We start from the raw sequence: 22,643 nt of genomic DNA on the forward strand, positions 1-22,643 counted from the left end.
TGGAGAAATTGTGAATCCACTAAAATAGTCAAGGGTAAAAATTAGATTTAGTTTTATATATAGGATATACTTTCAACTCTGTTTCAACTAATCAGTCTTCTTGCTGTCCTTTATACAAAATGTTCCATTTCTTGCCTCAGATCCTTTGCATGAACAATATTGCCCCTTCCCCTCACGCCTAGAATGCATGCCCTTCTCACTTCTGCCTTTTAAAATTTCTAAATTAAAAAAAAATTCAACAATTAAAAATTTAATTTTCTTGAAGCCATTAGGCAAATTAATTTATTACTAAACACTTACTATTTACAGCCTACATTCAGAGGTGACTCTGAGTTGAGTTATGCCAGGAGCTGATGGGCTGGTGGATCTTACCAACCTGGGAAGGCTTTGGATTCTGGCAAAACAACGGGCCAAACAATCAATTTAGACTTCAGAATAACCTACAAATGCTATTTCCTATTTTACAGATGATGAATCTATGTTGAGACTAGTCTAGTAACTAGCCCAGATGTTTTAAGCATTGTTTTCAGTGAGAGCATATAAATCTTTTCAGCACCATTAACTTTAAACATCTCTGTTTGTAATGAAGAAGCCTTCTATTATAAGCAAAGATTGTTACGTTACTAACTTACAGGAAAATAGGATGGCACATGGGTATATTTATATGTTAATTTATTTCCCCCTTGTGAGTAGGTGGGTCTACTCAATTATATATTTTTTTCTCTTTCAGAGTGGGGAGAGATTAGGATTTGGGGAAAGAGGAAAAGAACAAGGAATTGTTAGCAAATTCATGTTTTTTTTTTTTTTTTTTTTTTTTTTTGTCAGGGAATAAAGCAGATACATAGGCAGCCATCCAAATCACTTCTTCCCAGTGAAAACTTTTCACAAAACAGTTTCACTCAAATTAATTTATTTGTGGTATTGTTAGTTATAATAATTTTATAATTTTATGGATGTTCACTATGTACCACTGAACTGTACCATACAGAGGGGAGATAGAGAAAAGTCTCTGCTGCAGAAAGATATGAATAAGAGAGATTGGACATTTTTGAAAAACATATACAGTTTATAAATGTATTTCATTTTTGATCATATATGTGTCCTAGAAAAGTTGTGTATGGATTTGTAACCAAACCATATCTTAAATACTTGTTGGACTCACTGCTATAAAGAAAACATGGTGAATCTTCTGCAAATTGAAGAATATTTTTGAAGAATAAATAATTTCTATCTGTTAGTATTTAGTTAAGTTGATGAGAAGGAGAATATTGCTACAGGAGATACAGAATAGGCAAAAGTATGGAGGCAAAGTAGCCATGGGATGTGATTATAGTAAAGAAATCACTATGATGAAAATGGAGAACACATGTTGGGGCACAGAGAGGAAATGGAGTAATATAGTAGAAGATCTCTAAAAGTCATATTGAGAAAATTAGATGTGATGTATTATCATATGATTTAATCATTTTCTCCCTTATAGCACAGTACTAGTCTAAACCAGGATAATATCAATAAATGTATAGCTCAATGAATAAAGGTTTTATTATAGTTTCTTGGAGAAAGTAATGATTTAATGAAAGTGACATTTTATTAGCAGTGAATTATACTGATTAGAATGAGAGGTGACAAAGACGAGACTATTGCAATAATGAAAGTAAAATGATGACTAACCAAATTTGAGGGATTTTAATGGACAGGGGAGAAAAAAAGTAGGCAAATCTAACAGACATATAGAAGAAAGAAGCAACAAGAACTTGGGGATCTAAGAGATGAAAGAAAGGAAGAAAATAAAAAAAAAATCTTGATAATAAATGTAAGAGGTAGGGCTTGAACCCATTCTTCCTGAAGTCAAATCTAATACTCTTTATCTGTTACACTTATTCTTATAGAAAGATTGCTCTGGACTTTTGATTTCAATGGCATGTTGAATGCCCTCTATGTCTATTTAAAAAAATAAGTTCTTATTGATGTCTTTTGTTTTTCCCCCTTAGAGAGTAATTCCATTTAACTAATAGTATTTCATAGAGACAAAAAAAAAATAGGGAAAAACCATCACAACTGATCAATAAATTGAAAAACATATAAAAACATGCAATGTACAGCATCTGGGGACCTCTTATCTCCACACAATGGTGAATTGGGAGTATCCTCTCATCTTCTTTCAAGTGATGCTAGATTTTTAAAGTAGAATTTTGCTACATTTGTTTCTGATTTTTTTCATGAGGCTGGACAAATATATTATTTTCTTGTCTCTGCTTACTTCATTATGTAGTAACTCATGGAGATTTTTCCATGCTTATTTGTTTTCATCATATACATCATTTTTTATGGGATGGTATTGTTTAGCCATTCTCCAAATTCATATCCTTTGACCATTTTTTTTATTGGGGAATGGCAACTAGTTTGCATATACAATATATGTACACAAATATATGTTTATATCTGCAAACATATATATATGTATATACAATGTATATACATACATACATACTTATATATATGTATTACATCTACTTTGTTTTTAATTCTTTGCTACCCCAAATGATGCTGCTATAAATATTTTTGTGTATATAAAGTCTTTATTATATCAATAACTTACTTGGAAGTGTAATCCTAGTAATACAATTTTTCTAAGAGTATGGATTTTTTAGTCACTTTATTTGCTTAATTCCAAATTGCTTTGCAAAATGATTATATCAATATACAGCTCTGCCAACAATAAATTAGCATATCTATCATCTCACAACTCCTCCAACATAAACTTTGTAATTGTATAGTCATTTTTAGTCATGTCTCACTCTTTGTGATCCTTTTGTTTGTTTGTTTGTTTTTGCAAAGATAATGGAGCGGTTTTGCCATTTTCTTCTCCAGCTCATTTTCCAGATGAGGAAACTAAGGCAAATAGAGTTAAGCGTCCTTTCAAGGTCATACAACTATTAAGTGTCTGAGGCTGGATTTGAACACAAATCTTTCTGACTCCAGGCCTGGTGTTCTATTCACTGCATCATCCAGTAGTCCCTAATACCGAAAAAAGTAAGGAAGTAAATAAGTAAGTAGTAAACTACTGTCATTTTGTGTTGTGAAACTTGAGTTGTTTTGCTTTACATGTCTATTATTAGAAATTTGTAGTTTTCTTTCATATGATTGTAATGCTTTGCTATTATTTTCAGAATCATATCAGATCAGAATTCATATCCTTTAATCATTTTTTAAGTGGGAAGTGGCAACTAGTTTGCATATACAATATATATGTACACAAATATATATATATATATGTATATATATATACATATACATCCACAAACATACATATATTTATACATGTATATACACACATACATATATATGTATTATATATTGTTTACATATTTTGAATGTGAAATGTTTTTCAGAGAAATGATGCAAAAAAATCCCCCGATTCTTATCCTAGATTCTTTAATTTTTTCTGTGTAGAAAAATGTTCAATTTCATGTAATCAAATATATCTTTTATCTTTTGTAATTAGCTTTATCCCTTATATGATTAAGGAAACATCTTGCATCTACATGAGAGACATTTGATGTGTTTCCATTTTAATTTTTAATAGTATAATCTATAATATCAAGGTCATGTAATCATTTAGAATGAATTATGGAATATCTTTTTTCATTATATTGAATTACATTGTTTCTGATTATCTCTTCTTTCTTGTTCTTCTGTTTCTATTTTAAAAATACTAATGATTTTGATGACTTTTATAATATAGTTTGAGGTCTAGAAATGGTATTTCTCTTTTGTCCTTATTTATTCTTATTATTTTCCTTGGCATTCTAAAGATTTTGTTTTTCCAGATGAAATTTCCTTTAAAAAAATCAAGTTCTAAAAAGTATCCCTCTTTTTGAATAGCTATAAAAATGTATATATTTATGCAGAATATGTATATGCAAATCAAGGAACATACTCAACAAGCTCATTTTAAAGTCCCCAACAAGACAATTAATCTCCTTAGATTGTTTTTTCCCCACTCACATTTGTCTATTTTTAATAAATAAAAAATCCTTTTCTGCCTCTTTATAACATCAAATTGTTCCCACACTAAGTACAACATCATTCTAAATTGTTAATAAGGAAATCTAAGTCCTCAAATTTATACCACAGATACTTTTTCTCCCAAACTATCCAAAATTTTATTTAAAATCACTTTTTCTTCATACAGATATATTTTTATCAGTTAACATGAAAACAAAATCCTTTTTCTATTCATATTAGATATGAAAATATTAATCTATAATAGTGACAATCTTATATCCCTTGACAATAAAAACAAATCTTTTCCTTTACACAAAAAACACTTTTACACTTTTTTTCATGACTATTTGCTTCTTACAAAAAGGATGTTAATGAAATAATGTGATATATATTAGTGTCATCAAGGTACTTACACATTCACAGTCAATGCCTTTTGATTGGGATGCTGCACCTTCCTGGTTCTTACTGTTTCCTCTCTTTTGAGTTTATTTCTTTTGAATTGTTCAACGAAATACTTTGAAAAGGGATCAGTCCGCCAAAGCCTTTCAGACTAAAGTGGCTGTTCACTGCTAGCCCATAGACTTTTTGGGCTTATGCTTCTTTCACAGAATAGCCAGAAAATAGGTGTAAGGATGTCTTTCTACATTTGTCTTTAAATGTTTTTATAAGGCTTCCAGGAGATGACACCAATTCTCCTTTGCTTCTAGGTACTTCTAGCTTTCAACCCACTTTCACTTAATGCATCTGTCTTATCTCTGAAAGATGAATTTACCTAATGCACAAATATAGAGAAGAGAGGTAGGATGAAGACAAATGGGAAACTGGAAAAACTGCCTAGTCAGAAGGTGGATTCCCTTTCCCTTTGAGTTTCTGAGTCATTGCTCCCACTGTGAATAATATCCAAGATAGGCTATCCTAAAAAGAAATTGAATCTCTTCTGTCCAAGGACCAATCTATTTAAATGCAAAGAAATATCAGAAGAAGTAGAATTCCAGTTGGTTATTCTTTTGGTCATGGCAACTCATGAAACATGGGAGAAAGGTTTATTTTTTCGTTGTATTTCTATATGTAAGAAGGACCTACAGAGATAAACTCTCAGATCTTGCAAAATATCAAGGCCATGCTGGAATTGTGGAGAAGTGAAGTAAGTAATATTGATATTGATACTGTGTAATATAAAAGTAGAAATGATCAATGTATCCTGGATTTATCAACTTTGGGAAGAAGATTAAAAAAACATTTTTTGTTCAGGCTATTTCCACATTAATCCTCTTATTCAAGTTATGGGCAGTTTCATTCACAACTAGCTCAGCATGGAGTAAGAAGATCAAATAAGCAATGACACACTTCATAGACAAGCAGGATATTAAAAAATATGTTCCATAATGATTAATTACTCATTCAAACATGGTAAGGCACAGCATATTTAAACTGTGGTGTGCAATTAAGAACTCTAGAGGGATTTACAGTTGTCAGATAAAACTCTGCCATAAGGAAAAAGCAGAACAAGAGTAATTATTATGTAAGAGAAATTAGTTTGATTATCTGTCAGGAATTTCAAGAACTCAGCTCTTCCCTTTTGTAACAGGGCTGAAAAATTATATTTTCTCTCTGGGAGTTTTTTAAAATGCCATGTAATTTATTTTGAAATGTTTTTAAAATAGCATAAGGGAAGTTCTCATATGCAGGAATTTGTTGCAGTTTAAATTATTCCAAGTTTTTGGCAGCAAGTTATCAAGTATCTCTGTCATCATTCAACTTTCCTACTCTCTCCATTCACTCCCAGTGAGAAGCAGAAAGAGACACCATTAATCAACTCTATATGGAATTCGATTTTGAGTAAACTGAGAAAGACATGATGGTAGAAATGCCCCCATCCCTATGATATACTAAAAATACCAACTTCAAATAGAAATTAAGAGTCTATCTAATAATTCTTGGAGCTTAAAAAAAATGTTTGCTAGACTATTGCTGAAGTAGATTGAACATATTTAGCTATCAGGAAAGAATAATAGGCTCATTCATTCAGACATTCATTCAATAAAGATTTATTGAGTAAGAGATCCTGCTGTGTAGCAGGAAGAGCAGCCAGGAGATCTGACTCTGAGTATGTCATTTAGCTTGTCTGAGCTCCATTTTCCTCATCTGTAAAATGGAAATAATAATTTATGTACTACCCACATTAAGGGGTAGTTGAGATTAAAACATTTTGTAAAATGGAAAGTGTAATGTAAAAATTTCTCCTCTTCTCCCTCCGACCCTTCTTTCTTTCTTTCTTTCTTTCTTTCTTTCTTTCTTTCTTTCTTTCTTTCTTTCTTTCTTTCTTTCTTTCTTTCTTTCTTTCTTTCTTTCTTTCCTTCTTCCTTCCTTCCTTCCTTCTTCCTTCCTTCTTCCTTCCTTCCTTCCTTCCTTCCTTCCTTCCTTCCTTCCTTCCTTCCTTCCTTCCTTCCTTCCTTCCTTCCTTCCCTCTTTCTTTCTTTCTTTCTTTCTTTCTTTCTTTCTTTCTTTCTTTCTTTCTTTCTTTCTTTCTCTCTCTCTCTCTATATATATATATATCAGATATATAAATGTCAGATATATATATATATCAGATATATATATATGTCAGATATATATATATATATACATATATATATATGACATTATGTGTTATACAACTATAGACCTCTCTCTATTAGAAAGTAGGTGGACAAACATTTTTGTCTTCTTTCAAAAGAAGGATGATCATTATACTTTCTAGCTTTATTTACAATAATTTCATTGTTATTGTACTTTCCATTTATATTATTGTAGTCATTGTATGTATTATATTTCTAGTTGTTTATTTTACTTTGCATCACTTCATATTAATTTTCCCATTTTTCTTTGTATTTGTCATTTTCATTTTTTTCCTATAGCCCAGTATTATTTCATCACTTTCATGTGCACAATTTATTAGCTATTCCCCAAGGTAGGACATCTACTTTTTTTCAATCCTCTGAGTCTTGAAAAAGACCTATTACAAATATTTTGCTTTGTGTGGGACTTTTTTTTTGTTATTAGCCTCCTTGGAGCATATACTTAATAGTTAAATCTTTTGGTCAAAAGATATCTATATTTCAGCCACTTTTTTCACATGATTACAAACTGCTTTATGGAATGTTTGGATCAATTTGTGACTCTACCAAAATTCATTAGTGGGACTATCTTTCTACAAAAGACATTATTTTAAATATTAATAACATATGTAAATGAACTATTGGTATTAAAAATGTACAATTAAGTTGTTGGATATATTAATAATCTTTGAATTCACAAGAAACAAGAAAAATGATATTTTAAAGTTATGTGAGAATGTTCTATAGATTCTACAGTACAGTATATGTATAGTATAGATGGTTACATTATCACAAGCAGGCATTTAATAAGAATTGCAAATCAATAAATCCATGGTGAAATATTTTTCTTGAGAAGTATAATTTTTAAATTTGAAATATGATAATGAAAAAGGAAGCAAAAGAAATTATGAGGTATTTCCACTGGATCACATCCATGTTCGTTGGCTTGAAAGCAGTTTTGGCATTTTTATATGTTCACAAAGAACTGTCAGCACTGTTTGCAGTTTTGGCTGAAACTCATTTAACCTCAAAAGTTCAGCTTCATTCTTGATATACTTATATACCATGTGGAAAATAAAGTTGGAGTACAGATAGTGACTCAGAATTACAGCCTATCCAAATGATTATTGTAAAGTAGATCATTGGTTAACAGTTCATCTGTTTTCAGAAATTAATGGAAAACAACTCTTGGAAGCTAGCCAGGGTAGGTATCCACTTAGACAGGGAATCTTTACTTCCAAACCAAAAAATGTTAGTGCTGTGGAATAACAAAATAATAGTCTGTTGCTAAACAAATTTAAAAATTGCAGTATTATTGGAGATGGAGAAAAAATAATTTGTTAAATTGTGCAGTCACAAAAAGACCTTGCCATTATTTTAGTAAAGAATTTTTTTTCAAAATGCTTTTTTAAAAGTTTCTTTCAAAGATAAATCTTAATTTCCTACAAATTCAATTTTTGTTTTGTTACAGGTTTGACAATAAACAGTTATATCCAAGTTATCTCTTAAATCAAGCAGGCAGTGGAAGTTTGAATTATTCAAAATCAAATTGCAAATATAATGGGGGTGTAAACACATGTATTGACATTATCAGTTTGCCAAAATAGTATCTTCATGTAGCAAATGCTAAAGAATTGTTTTCTGGGATAACTTATGAAGTAATTAAATGTATGTTCTGCAACTTGTTGCAGTGGCCTGCCATGTGTTTGGAACGTGCCTTTGTTTATTAGTGGTATAGTCAGGACTGGTACCATCTCTTTGTGGCAATAATGGATGGGGAGCTTGCTAATTCCTTCCCTCATTGTATTGAGTAAAAAAGTACTGTAAGGGGACAGGTTCTGGAGTTTTCCTTTACTGAGTCTTTGTCATTTCTGAGAAAAGTCCTAGATTTTTTTTTTCATTCTTTCCTGTTCTATATCCAGAAAGTGGAGTCTCTGATATTGGGAGTTTTAAATACTAGGAGTATTAACCAAATAATATGGAGACTCAGCAATCTAAACTGGTATTGCACTCAGCCCAGGACAGAATAATCAACTAGAGTAAGCTTCAAGACTTAAGCCTCAGGGAAGTTGGCATTGTGGCCTTGGCAATGCTCCTGAGGAACTTGGCCAAATTATAAGTTTAATTCCCTAATTCTTCCCCACAGAATGGTAGGAAAGAAATACGCCTATGAAATGTTGGTAAGAATGTCTGTGTATTAGTTCTTGCTATAGTTGTAAAGTAAATATCTCTTTGAAAAATCCACCCAGTGACAAATGGTTACATTGCTTTGGGGTGTTAGTTGCTAGAGAACACAGAAGGATAATAGAAATATTTCCACAAATCCTTAGGGTGTCCTATAACTTTCAAGGGCTGACATTACAGTCTTAGTCTGGAGAAAGTTGGACTAAAGCATATAGAAATTTATATAAGCTTAAAGTTTCTAGATCTAGAGTTCCATAAAAGACTGGCTTGCCATCATTAGGGGATAATCATAGAATGTAACAATTGAGAGGCGCCTTTGATAATATCTAGTTCAACTTCTTCATTTTATAAATGGAGAAATGAGGAAGAAATAAATTGCCTCAAGATAGAGCTAATTAATATCCACTATAACACAGCAACCTCTTGTTAGCAGTCAAAGCAAATCTGACTCATTAAATAGAATAAAGGGTAGGATTACTCCCATTCTTCCTGGTTAAAATATATACATATAAGTATATATATCTTTAAGGGTTACAAAGTGCTTTATATTATTTCTGTTTGTCTTCTCAATAACCCAGGAAAGTAGAAACTATTATTATTCTAATTTTATAAATGAACAAATAGAAAATTAAGAAAAGTTCTGATTTCAAGAATTCACATTCTATTGGGAGAAACAACATACTTAGATTTTTAATTGCCATCAGATGGAAAGATCTCATTGTCCTTAAAGTATAGCTAATAATTCTTTTTTAATGTCATTTAGGTGATAAAAATAATATCAAATTCTAACATTGAACCATTTGACAATGGTAAAGAGTTTTTTTTTTTTAATAACTTTCTTTTCTGGATTTTCAATAATGTTTCTAGCATTTACACAAGAAGGATTTGAACTCAGAGCTTGACACAAAGTTGAGTGCTCTAACTATTACATCAGTTAGATGCCTAATAAGATAAAAAATGGAGGGAAAAGAAAGCAGATGCCTAAGAATATCTAGGGAAAGATATTACAGGGCTCTGGAAGCTTGCCTTGATCTTTCTCTCAGTTGCTAACCTGTTGGTTTAAGCACACATTTGAATTAATCTTCTATCTTGGATCGCATTTGCTGATGAGCTATCTAAGCTTGTTGCTATGGTACTCAGACACCTTGCTTCTGGCCCTTCAGACACTGCTTTGCTAATCCAATATGCTCACTATAAGCCTTTTGCTTATACCCAGCCTCTCAGACATAAGGTATTTCTCTCATTTCTACATTCTACACATTCCAGAAACTTAACTATGTATAAGCAATACTCGTTTGTTGGCTGAGGCTGCTGATAATCCTGTGCCCAATCCTTTTCCCAGGACAGTCTTACTTTTCTCCATGCAGCACACTATACTTCAGGAATCATGGAGGATGTAGTAACAGTTCTGAATGCTCTCTATTACAACTAGAACAATTCTTGCCCTGGATGCACTAGCCATCAAAGCAGCTTATATATGACGCCATTTGCAAAATTTGAATCCCTGGGAAAGAAATATCATATTTAAAAGAGAATGAATGGTCCTTCCGGTATAACTATAAAACCTACAAATCTGGCCATGAGAAAATCCCCAAATATCCTATCAAATTTATTGTTAGTCCTGCCAGTGTCATAATAATAATAATAATGACTAGCATTTATTTAATATTGTAATGTTTACAAAGTGCTTTACATGTTATCTCTTTTGAGCCTTACAGCAACTATGAGTGGTAGGTGGTATTATTGTCCCCATTGAGGAAATTGATTATGGAGAAATGAAGAAATGTGGATCCCTTTCCTTCCTTTAAGATTTTTTTGGAATATAAGCCCAGAAGAAATACTGCTGGATCAAAGGGTATGCACAGTCTGATAACTTTTTGAGCATAGTTCCAAATTGCTCTTCAGAATGGTTGGATTTCAGTTCCACCAATAATGTATTAGTGTCCCAGTTTTCCCAGTGAGATAATCACATAGTTTTTATTCATTTGGTTATTGATATAGTCATTTATGCCAGTAGTTTTTCTAATAATGAACCAGCCCTGCGTTTCCTGGTATAAATCCTACTTGGTCGTATTTACCAACTACTTGGTCGTGGTGTATTATCCCAGGGATGACTTTCTGTAATCTCATTGTTAATATTTTATGTTTCCAACATTCATCATTATATTTTCCTGTCATCTGAGGCAATCTGAGAGGTGTACAGTAATATCTCAGAGTTGTCTTAATTTGTATTTCTCTGATCAATAGTGATTAGGAACACCTTTTCATATAATTAGAAACAGTACCAATTTCTTCATCTGAAATTTGTTCATATCTTTTGATCATTTATCAATTGGAAAGTGGCTTGAATTCTTATAAATCTGATTCATTTCTCTATGTATTTTAGAAATGAGACTTTTATCAGAATCTTTGAATGTAAAAATGTTTACCCAGTTTGTTGCTTCCCTTCTAATCCTGTTTGCATTAGTTTTGTTTGTAAAAAAACCAAAACCTTTTAAATTTAATATAATCAAAATTATCTATTTTTGTGATCAATAACAATTTGGTCACAAATTCCTTTCTCTTCCACAGATCTAAGAGGTAAACTATCCTATGTTCTTCTAATTCATTTATAATATCATTTTTATGTCTAGATCATGAACCAATTTTGACCTTATCTTGGTCTATGGTGGTAGGTATGGGTCAATGCCTAGTTTCTGCCATACTAGTTTCCAATTTTCCCAATAGTTTTTGTCAAATAGTGAATTCTTTTCACAAAAGCTGGGGTCTTTGGGTTTGTCAAACATTAAATTACTATAGTCATTGACTATTTTGTCCTGTAATCTATTCTATAGTTGATCAGTGGAATAGTCTATTTCTTAGCCAGTACCAAATGGTTTTGATGACTGCTGCTTTATAATATATTTTTAGATCTGGTACAGCTAGGCCACCTTCATTTGCTTTTTTTTTCTCATTTATTCCCTTGAAATTCTTGACCTTTTGTTCTTCCAAATCAATTTTGTTGTTATCTTTTCTAGGTCAGTAAAATAGTTTCTTGGGAGTTTGGTTGGTATAGCACTAAATAAATAGATTAGTTTAGATAGTATTGTCATCTATATTATATTTGCCCAACCTATCCAAGATCACTTGATATTTTTCCAGTTGTTTAGATGTGACTTTATTTGTGTTGAAAGTGTTTTGTAGTTTTGCTCCTGGCTTTCCTTGACAGATATATTCCCAAATATTTTATACTATTGACAGTTATTTTAAATGGAATTTCTCTTTGTATCTCTTGCTGTTAGATTTTGTTAGTGATGTACAAAAATGTTGATGATTTATGTGGATTTATTTTGTATTCTGCAACTTTGCTAAAGTTGTGGATTTTTTCTAATAGTTTTTAAATTGATTTTCTAGGGTTCTCTAAGTATACCATCATATCTGCAAAGAGTAATAATTTGGTTTCCTTACCTACTCTAATTTTTTTAATCTCTTTTTCTTCTTTTATTGCCAGAGCTAGCATTTCTAATAGTAATGATAATAGTGGGCAACCTTTGTTTCACCCCTGATCCTATGGGAATGGTTCCAGTTTATCCCCATTACAAATGATGCTTGCTGATGATTTTAAATAGATGCTACTGACTATTTTAAGGAAAAATCAATTTTTTCCTATACTCTCTAGTATTTTTAATAGGAATGTATGTTGGATTTTATCAAATGCTTTTTCTGTATCTATTGAGATAATTACAGAGTTTTTTTTTCATTTGGTTATTGATATAGTCAATTATGCTAGTAGTTTTTCTAATATTGAACCAGCCCTGGTATTTTCCTGGTATAAATCTTACTTGGTCATGGTGTATTATCCCAGGGATGACTTTCTGTAATCTTTTTACTAATATTTTATTTAAGATTTTTGCATCAATGTTCATTAGGGAGCTTGGTCTACAATTTTCTTTCTCTTTTTTCATCCTATCTGGTTTAGGTATCAGTGCCATGTCTGTGTCATAAAAGGAATTTGATAAGAGTCCTTCTTTCCCTATTTTTCAAATAGTTTATATAGTATTGGAGGCAATTCTTCTTTAAATGTTTTATAGAATTCACATATAAATCCAAGCTCAAGTTGATTCACTGAGGTCCCAAGCATGTGAGGCTAAATAGTAATTGGACCATACTCTATTAATATATATGCTTGGAGAAAGAATAGTCCCCACCTACTCTTTGTTCAAGTCATGATGTGTTGTATAGGAAATGGCGATTTTGGTGGATGGAGGCAGAGGGGCAGATAGAGAGGTGGAAGAGACTACTGGCTGGTTCCTGTCACAGCTGCTCACATTGTTAATCCTCCTTCACCTCAAAAAGAATAAAGATTGAAGATTTTCCCATAACCTGAATTCCTGACTCCTGCTGATTTTAAAATACGCGGTCATCACATCTGGCCCTATAGATTTTTTTCTTAGGGAGTTGATTAATAGCTTGTTCTATATCTTTTTCTAAAATGGGAATATTTAAGCAATTTATTTCCTTTTCTGTAAATCTGGGCAATCTATATTTTGTAAGTATTCCTCCATTTCATTTAGGTTATCAGATTTTTTGGTATAAAGTTGGGCAATGTAACTCCTAATTATTGCTTTAATTTTCTCTTCGTTGGTAGAAAGTTCTCCTTTTTCATTTTTGAGACTAACAATTTGATTTTTCACTTTACTTTTTTCTAATCAAATTAACCAAAGATTTATCTATTTTGTTGGATTTTTCATAAAACCAACTCAGTTTTATTTATTAATTCAATAGTTTTTTTTTTTTTTTTTGCTTTCAATATTATTAATCTTTTATTTTTAGAATTTCAGGTCTGGCATTTGATTAGGAGTTTTTAATTTGTTCTTTTTCTAGCCTTTTTAGTTGCAAGCCCAATTAATTGATCTTTTCTTTCTCTATTTTATGCAAGTAAGCATGTAGAGATATAAAAATTCTCCTTATTACTGCTTTGGCTGCACCCTACAAATTTTGGTATGTTGTTTCATTATTGTCATTCTCTTAGATGAAATTATTGATTGGATCTATGATTTGCTGTTTCACCCATTCATTCTTTAGGATGAGATTATTTAGTTTCCAATTACTTTTTGGTCTATTTCCCCTGACCTTTTATTGAATGTAATTTTTATTGCATTGTAATCTGAAAAAAATTCATTTACTATTTCTGCCTTTCTGCATTTGATTTTGAGGTATTTATGTCCTAATATATAGTCAATTTTTGTATAGGTTCCATGAGCTGCTGAGAAAAAAGTGTACTCCATTCTGTCGCCGTTCAATCTTCTCCAAAGATCTATCATATCTAACTTTTCTAGTATTCTATTTACCTCCTTAACTTTTTGCTTATTTATTTTGTAGTTTGCTTTATCTAGTTCCGAGAGAGCAAGGTTGAGATCTCCCAATATTATAGTTTTACTGTCTATTTCTTTTTGCAGCTCTCTTAATTTCTCCTTTAAGAATTTCTATGCTATATCACTTGATGCAGATATATTTAGTTGATATTGCTCCATTATCTGTGGTACTTTTTAGATAAAGTTTCCTTGCCTATCTCTTTTAATTAGATCAATTTTTGCTTTTGCTTGATCTGAGATCAGGATGACTACCCCTGCTTTTTTTTTTTTTTTTTTAATTTCACCTGATGCATAATAGATTCTAGTCCAGCCTTTTACCTTTACTCTGTATGTATCCCTCTGCTTCTTCTTTCCCTCATCCCCAGTATTTTACTTATAAGAACCACTTGCCTCAAGCAGCTCTCCCCCTTTAGAGACCCTCCCCCTTTCTTTTCCCTTTCCCCTACTAGTTCTGTTTTCCCTTCTATTTGGCCTACCTCTTCTCTTTCCACTTTTCCCCTCCCACTTTTCTATAAGGTGAGCGGAATTACTTAGTGAAACCAAATATGCCTATTTGAGCCAACTCTGATAAGAGTAAGGTTCACACAATGTTCATCCCCTTCCCTTCTTTCCCTCAAATATAATACATTTCCTTTGCCTCTTTGTGAGATATAATTTCTCTCATTTTACCTCCACTTTTCCTTTTTTCTGGTGTAATCCCCTTTCTATGTCTAGTTTCTTTTTTATATTATAATAGTAAAATCTAATTATACATGCACTCTCTATATATACCCATAACACAGTTCTCAAGAGTTCTTTTCAGGGCAGCTAGGTGGCGCAATAGATAGAGCACCAGGCCTGAAGTCAGGAGGACCTGAGTCCAAATATGGCCTCAAACACTTAACACTTCCTAGCTGTGTGACCTTGGGCAAGTCACTTAACTCTAATTGCCTCAGCAAAAAAAAGCAACAACAACAAAAGAGAATTCTTTTCTTTTTACCTTTTTATGCTTCTCTTAATCCTTATTGTGGCCCCTTAGTATTTAAAATTTTTTTTTCTTTTTCTGGCTGCTTGTAATATTTTTTCCTTGGTCTGATAGTTCTGAAATTTAGCCACAATATTCCTTGGAATTTTAATTTTGGGGACTTTTTTAGGAGGTGTTTGGTGAATTCTTTAAATGACTATTATGTTTTCTGATCCTATGACATCTGGGCAGTTATCTTTGATGATTTCCTGAAAAAGAGTATCTATGTTCTTTGGTTCATCATGGTTTTCAAGAAGTCCAGTAATACTTAGATTGTCTCCTCTAGATCTATTTTCCAGGTCAGTTGTTTTCCCAACTAGATATTTTACATTTTTTTCTATTTTTTCTGTTTTCTTTTTTTGTTTTGTTTTGTTTGACTGATTCTTGATGTCTCATTGAATCATTCATTTTCATTTGTTCAATTCTGATTTTTAGTGAATTATTTTCTTCATTTTTTTTTTTTTTTACTTTTTGTATTTGTTCAATTGAACTTTTAAATGTGTTGTTTTGTTCTATGGATCAAGTTCAAGTCCTTTCCTTCTAGTAATAAAAGAGAATAGTCTCTTAGCTTATTTAATTCTGAAGAGAAAATTATGAAAAATATTTTTTCAACATATATAAAAATTATTTTGTTTATATTCAGATTGTTGTAATGACAGAGTTTCTTTCAAAAACTAAGTATACTGAACCTTAATGTTTATTATTTCAGGAACTATCAGTGGAGGGCTTTTTCACTCCTGCTATTTTTTTTAGAAATTCATTCTTATGGTAATACTGAATATTTTTAATATTTATATTTTTTTATATTTAAGGGCTGCTAGATTATAGAATTATTTCAATGAAGAATACATTTATCAGTATGCTGACCTATTGAAACTATGAATTTAACTCAATGTATTGCTCAATAAGGGACAACTAGATGTCATAGAATTTTGGGCCAAAAGTCAGAAAGGCTCATATTCCTGAGTTCAAATTTTGTCTTAGACACTTACTAATTGTGTGATTCTGGGCAAGTCACATAACTCTGTTTGCTTCAGTTCCTCCTCTATAAAATGAATTTGAGTTTGAGATAAAAAACCATTCCTGTATCTTTGACAAGAAAATCCCAGATAAGGTCACAAATAGAAAGATACAGTTAAAGAACAAGGGCACATACATGGGCATACACACAGACACATACACATAAATATTTGTCTATCTATCTATCTATCTATCTATCTATCTACATATATAAATAAATTTCTCAGTTTGATTCTAAAGAGAAAATAATTAATAAAGGGGACTAGTACTTCAATTGATTTATAAACATCAGACACTAGAAGAGCAAATGATTTAATATAAATGGAGGCCAACCTAATTGGATTTGTATCTCATACTACTTATTCTGTTCAAGACAAATAAATCATAATACAAAGGAGTGAAAGATGTCATTATGAAAAGAGTATTAAAATATTAAGTTATCAAGATGTCTGAGAATATTTGATTGATTAATAACATATCAATCTAAATATAAGCTGTATTCCCTGCTCTCCTCCTCCTTACCCCAAACTTGATTCAAAAATTGAATTGTTATTTTAGATAAGGTGGTATATGGACAGAATACTATCTTTATAATAAAAGACTTAGGTTCATTTTAGAATTTATACTCACTTATTATTATTGTTATTATACTCATTATTATGTGAGTTTGGGTAAGTGAATTACATAGCAATGATTGACATTTATGCAATATTTGAAGGTTTTCAAAACACTTCATATATGTTACTTCATTTTATCATCATGACAATTCTGTGGAGTAGGTACTATAAGTATCATCAACTACTTCATTTTTCCTAGGAGAAAACATTCAGAGAGGTTAAGTGATTTGCTTATAGCCATAGAGCTATTAAGAAAGGGAAGTACTCCCTGACTCCAGATCCATTATCCTCTATCATATCACATTGCTATTTTGAGCTTCAATTCCTTCCCTCTGTAAAGCAGTGACAATAAAAGTTATTCTTCTATCCCTATCCTGCTAAAAGAAGAATCCCTACCAGAAGTCCAAATCCTTTGAGTCGTCCTGTCAAAGTAAGACCTGAAGTAATGATCTCTTCTATTCAACCAATGGGGAGTTTAAAACAAACTCAACTAATGGCCTTTTTTTTTTTTTTTCATACATTCTTCCTAGCAAGAATTAATGCCAGTCAGTCTACAGTTCTGAATTCCTTATTCTATTTTCCCAATGCCTGGTCCTGCTTGGTCAGATAAAAACTCTGTAAAAATTCTTAATTTTTACCCTTTGGGCCTATCAAACCTGATTTCTTCCCCCTTGCTTTTGATTGCCTTTTCTTATTGTTTCCCCTCAGTAATTGCTGTATTTTGTGCTATATTTTGGAATCCTGAACCTTATTCTAGCTATACTAAACCAATTACATGCTAAATAAGGTTGTGAAGACAATTCTTTATTACTTTTAACTGTTATATATCCAACATATAAAGGACTGCTTGCCATGTAGGGGAGGGGGTGGAGGGAGGAAGGGGGAAAAAAAATCGGAAAAGAAACGAGTGCAAGGAATAATGTTGTCATTATAAAGTAATCATTAAATAAAAAAAAAAAACTTTTAACTGTTATGTCAGTGTATTTTTATTGTTTCTCTTCCTGCTAATATTGCTGCTGTTTCTTTTACTATTGCTACTATTGCTATTAGTACCATTATTACTGCTATTTTTGTTGCTACTATTACTATTGCTCCTACTACTCCTGTTATTACTACTACTGATACTACTGATACTATTACTGCTGCTACTACTGCTATTTCTGCTACAACTTTTACTATTTCTATTACTAGTGCCACTACTATCTCTGTTTTATTGCTGGTACTATTAATACTAGTAACCATTAGTACTGCTGTTGCTGCTATCAAATTCAAATAGAAAAATAGCCAATAAATCAGTATATAAAGATACCTACAAGCTGCACATTGATTTAGAAAAACCATATGTTAATTAACATTATCTTTGTTTTGTAGTATTTTTATTATGTTAAATATTTCTCAGTTACAGTTTATCTAGTTTAGGCAACACATTACCAGCACCTGTTTGACACTTCTTAACTATATAACTGTTGTTCCTCTCAGGTCTAAATCTATATCTTCCATTCAATAAACTCATAAAGTAGCTTTTCCTGGAACAGTCCAATGAAAAAAAGTTTACAAAATGATTCAAGATAAGGTAAAAAGCAATAGAGCCCCTGAATTATTGTAAATTGGATATCTCAATCCAAGAACCTCTCATTATGATTTGTCTCCTAGTGATAAAATGTTATATACCATTAGGATATAAACCATCTCATGGTTATCATGAGATTTTGGAAAGATTGTGGACAATATTGTGAGTTAGTCATATTTAACTTAACAAAGATGAATTTCATGCTATTATAGTTAACTAATTTAAAATTAATATTTATATATATCATTTTGTATGCAGCTTATATTATTTAAAGAACCTATGACCATTGATTTAAAAACTAGATACACTATTTCCTGCCTTTAAAAATTAACGCACAGCTTTTAATGATGAAATCTCAATTTGAATTGAAATCTTGGCTTTGCTCCTTAATTTCCTATGTTATCTTAAATAAATAAGTCACTGTGGGAAAGTGTTGGAATCCTTACTAACTGCTAACTAATTAGAGTTGATCTAATCTTACAAGAAGATGTTTTGGGCAGAACCTGAAACAAGGTACTAAGTAGAACTAATTAATACAAGGCTTGTGTTCACACCTTTACTCATTGGAGTTCAATGAGTTCACACCTCCCTTGAAGCTCTTTGGGCCAGAGAGCACTATGGGAGAAAACCCACAATCCCTCTCTTGAGCATAAATAGAGCTTCAATGGGCCAGTCGAGGAAGTTCTTCAGAGTGAAGAAGCTACAAGTAGAGATTTCACCAGAATGACATGAAGAGTGGAGCTGGCTGGAGGCTGAAGAAAGCAGAGGCAGAGGCTGAAGGACCAGACCTTTGGATTTGGCGACATTCGGAGAGAGCTCTTGGAACCAAGCAGAGAGATAGGCCTCTAAGCTAACCGGGCTATATTGGAGATAATAAAAGATCTGAACTTTTATCACCTGGCTGCGCTTTCCATCTGAACTAGATCACAACAGGAAAGAATACTGGGCTTAGAAATGGAGAACTGGGGTTTGAATCCTAATTCTATGAGCCTCAGTTTCCTCAGCTATACAATGAGAGAGTTAGAGTAGCTGATTTATGAGGCTCTCTTTCAGCTCTACAAATCTTTGAAAACTTGGCAGTTGACTTTTATTTGGAAACTTCTTTTTTAACACAACCACAACAAAACAAAATGATTTAAAGTGGTTTTCTGGAATGATTACTTAGAATGAAAGATTTCCAGTGGCTGGTTTTAATTATGATATTTTGTTCTTATTACTCTGGTATAAAATTTCATAAATAGAACAAAATAGGACAATCACAGACCCATTGAAGAAACCATGCATTAAACATATGTCTGGGAAATGTGCTACAAATACTAAAGGGATGATTCCTTCAAACCTTAAAAAGCAAAGCATAATTAAAAACTTTATAAACAGACAAATGCATCTTGATATCTCATTTTAAAGTTATTGAAAACACTGAAAAACAATTAAAAGGAATATTGAACACTAAAAATAGGATTAAGGAAATTAGATTGACTGAAGTAACACATATCAGAGCCAGAATCCAATAGTTTCTCTGGCTATGTTCTTTCCACTATAAAATATTGCACAAACTTATGTTGATAAATCAAATATTATGATTTATTCCTTAATTTTTGGGAAACTAGAGCTAGAAGATAATTTGGAGATCATAGGTATTAACTTCTTTGTTTTATAAATGAGAAAATTGGGTCTCAGAGACTTATCCAAGATCATGTAAGTAGTTGAAAGGCAAAGGCAAGATTAGAAACCAAATTCAGATTTTATTATTAAAAGTTATATATCAACTTTTTAAAAACAGGAAATAATATATTTAGTTTTAAGTCAATAAATAGAGATCTTTTATATGACATGTTTAATATGTTTGAATTTGAATTTCTATTTTGTTCATGTTCATATACACACACACAAACATATATACTCTAAGGAGGTAAAATGGCTTTACTGCATTTTTTTTTTTTTGGTCTTGGTGTAAGATGGATTACTAACATTTCAGATGTTTATGGCTTTTTAATATATTAAATCTCCCATTTGTTAATTCTTGAGAATATTTTGTTACGGATGTATATGCATGTGTACATGTATATATGCAAAGGTGTACACACATATTATGAGAGAGTCTGAAAGAAGAGAATCTCTCATCATAATCACTTCAGGGATCCAAAATTTTGTTGGTGTTGGTACTCTCTTTATCAATACAGAATGCAATCTTTCTGCTCTGTAGTATATGATTTTCAAAAGTTTTTGTGGCTAAAAAATTAATCACCCCACAGCCAACTTTAAAATGATTCTCTCCAAACTTAGACAATACTTGTTCTTTAAAAAAGAATTTATCACCCCCACCATCTACTTTACTTGTAAGAGCCTTTCATAGAGTCACTGTATCAGGGTGGCTTTGTATCCTCTATGCCACCATGAGGTATAAGAAAGAGAATATATTTATGCATATAAAATATGTACATATATATAGACACACATTATACATATATATGAGAGACTAAATTTAATATATGATCATCCTGTGGTATATATATGATACATGTGTATAAAACACACAATTGTGAATATATATTTCAATATTTTGATATTTCAAGGGATTTGTGAGTTTGATTATGTGGATATTTCCTCCATTAATTAAGATCATGCCTTCTTGTCCAATGTGACTGTTATTTTATATCATTCTATAAATCCTCCACAAGTTCTAAAATTGTGCTATCAATTTCCCCTAAATTTTGTGATGTAGCATGGATGCCAATGGAGCATGGATGCAGTGGATTCACAAGTTTAAAGTATCATCTAAATGTTCCCTATAATTATTTTTCATTGCCAACAGCTAATTTTAAGCAAAATTAAAGCTTTTTTAGTTGTATTCCTTAAGTGTTTTTTTCCTTTTATTTTAGTATTGATTTTTATCTTTGCTCTGACAAGTCAGTGGTCTGTTTTAGATAAATGATTTAGAAATGACTCCTGTATCATTAACCAGTTTTCTTCTGGTTAAAGTAGAACCAATTTCTTTTCTTTCTTTCTTTTTTTTTTTTAAATGTATGATGTTGATTAAGTACTTGCCACATCCAGCACTACAAGGTCTGTTCTTGAAGAAAGAATTCATGAGTGATAGGTATGAGGTTTCTACCTAGGATATAAGATATGTTTCTTTTATTTCTTGGTTCTGAACTCTGTTTCCAACATGTTTTTCACCATCCCCACCCTTATTTATGCTTATCATCGTAGAAAAGCCCACAGAGTACCAAAATATATGTAGACTTTATTGGGAAAATGTTATCAAGTTCTTCATAGAATCAATTTACCTGTCAAATTTTTTCAATCAGAGTGCAGAAACTGCAATTGTTTTCATAGCTCTCTTTTTTTATATTAACTCTGCATTATGGTCTCAAAATATCCCATAAAGTGATTTTTCTTGTCACCTTTGGAAGCACAGTAAAACAAATCTACCAAATCACTTATTGATCTTTTCAGCCATCTTTCCACTGAGTTACAACTTCCGTTGTAGTTTCATTTACTCTGAAAAGGTCAAGATGGACATGATATGGCCACTGGAAATCCTATACTTGAAGCAACAATAACTAATTTGGGATTTATAGGTGATTGGGACTGGACCTGGGATTTTACCAATATAGCAAACTTTGTGGATGAGGAACCTTCCTCTACTAATATAGATCAGCTCTTTCTTTGCAATTTATTGCTTTAGAGAATTGCCAAAAACACTGAAAACTTGTGCAGGGTCACATAGTCATTTTGTGGTGGAAGAAAGTTTTTTAAGCTCCAGATCTTCCTGGTTCTAAGGTTGATTTTTCCATTCACTGTGCTATGGTGTTTCTAATGTTTATAAATGGCCTAAAAGTTATGTTTTTTTATGCCACAGATTCCATTAATCTTCCGTGGTCATTGCATTGAAGAAATGGAAAATTACCATGTAGGATTAAGGGCCATTTGATATTTTACTTGCATTTATATGTCTAAAGAACTAATTACCAAGGAACCAGTCTTCTGGTGATGAATATGTGTGTACCTAAGTTAGTAATAGGAAAGGAAGATCTAGCCTTAATGAGAATTTGCTAAGTATATGATAGAGAATTTTAATTTTAGCTAGGATAATATGGAGAGATGGACACTGAGATTCCTTTCCATTCTGAATTTTCACTCTTCTTCCAAGATAGAATCTGAAGCCTTTATAACATTGGTAGATTTCACCAAATCTCTTATTCTGCTGACTTAGCCTTTAAGAACAGAGGAGGACCTCCATGTCACCATGCCAAATTAGAAGACCTGAGTTTATTCATACATAAT

This window comes from Antechinus flavipes, chromosome 4, assembly GCF_016432865.1.
Source record: "Antechinus flavipes isolate AdamAnt ecotype Samford, QLD, Australia chromosome 4, AdamAnt_v2, whole genome shotgun sequence".
NCBI lineage: Eukaryota > Metazoa > Chordata > Mammalia > Dasyuromorphia > Dasyuridae > Antechinus > Antechinus flavipes.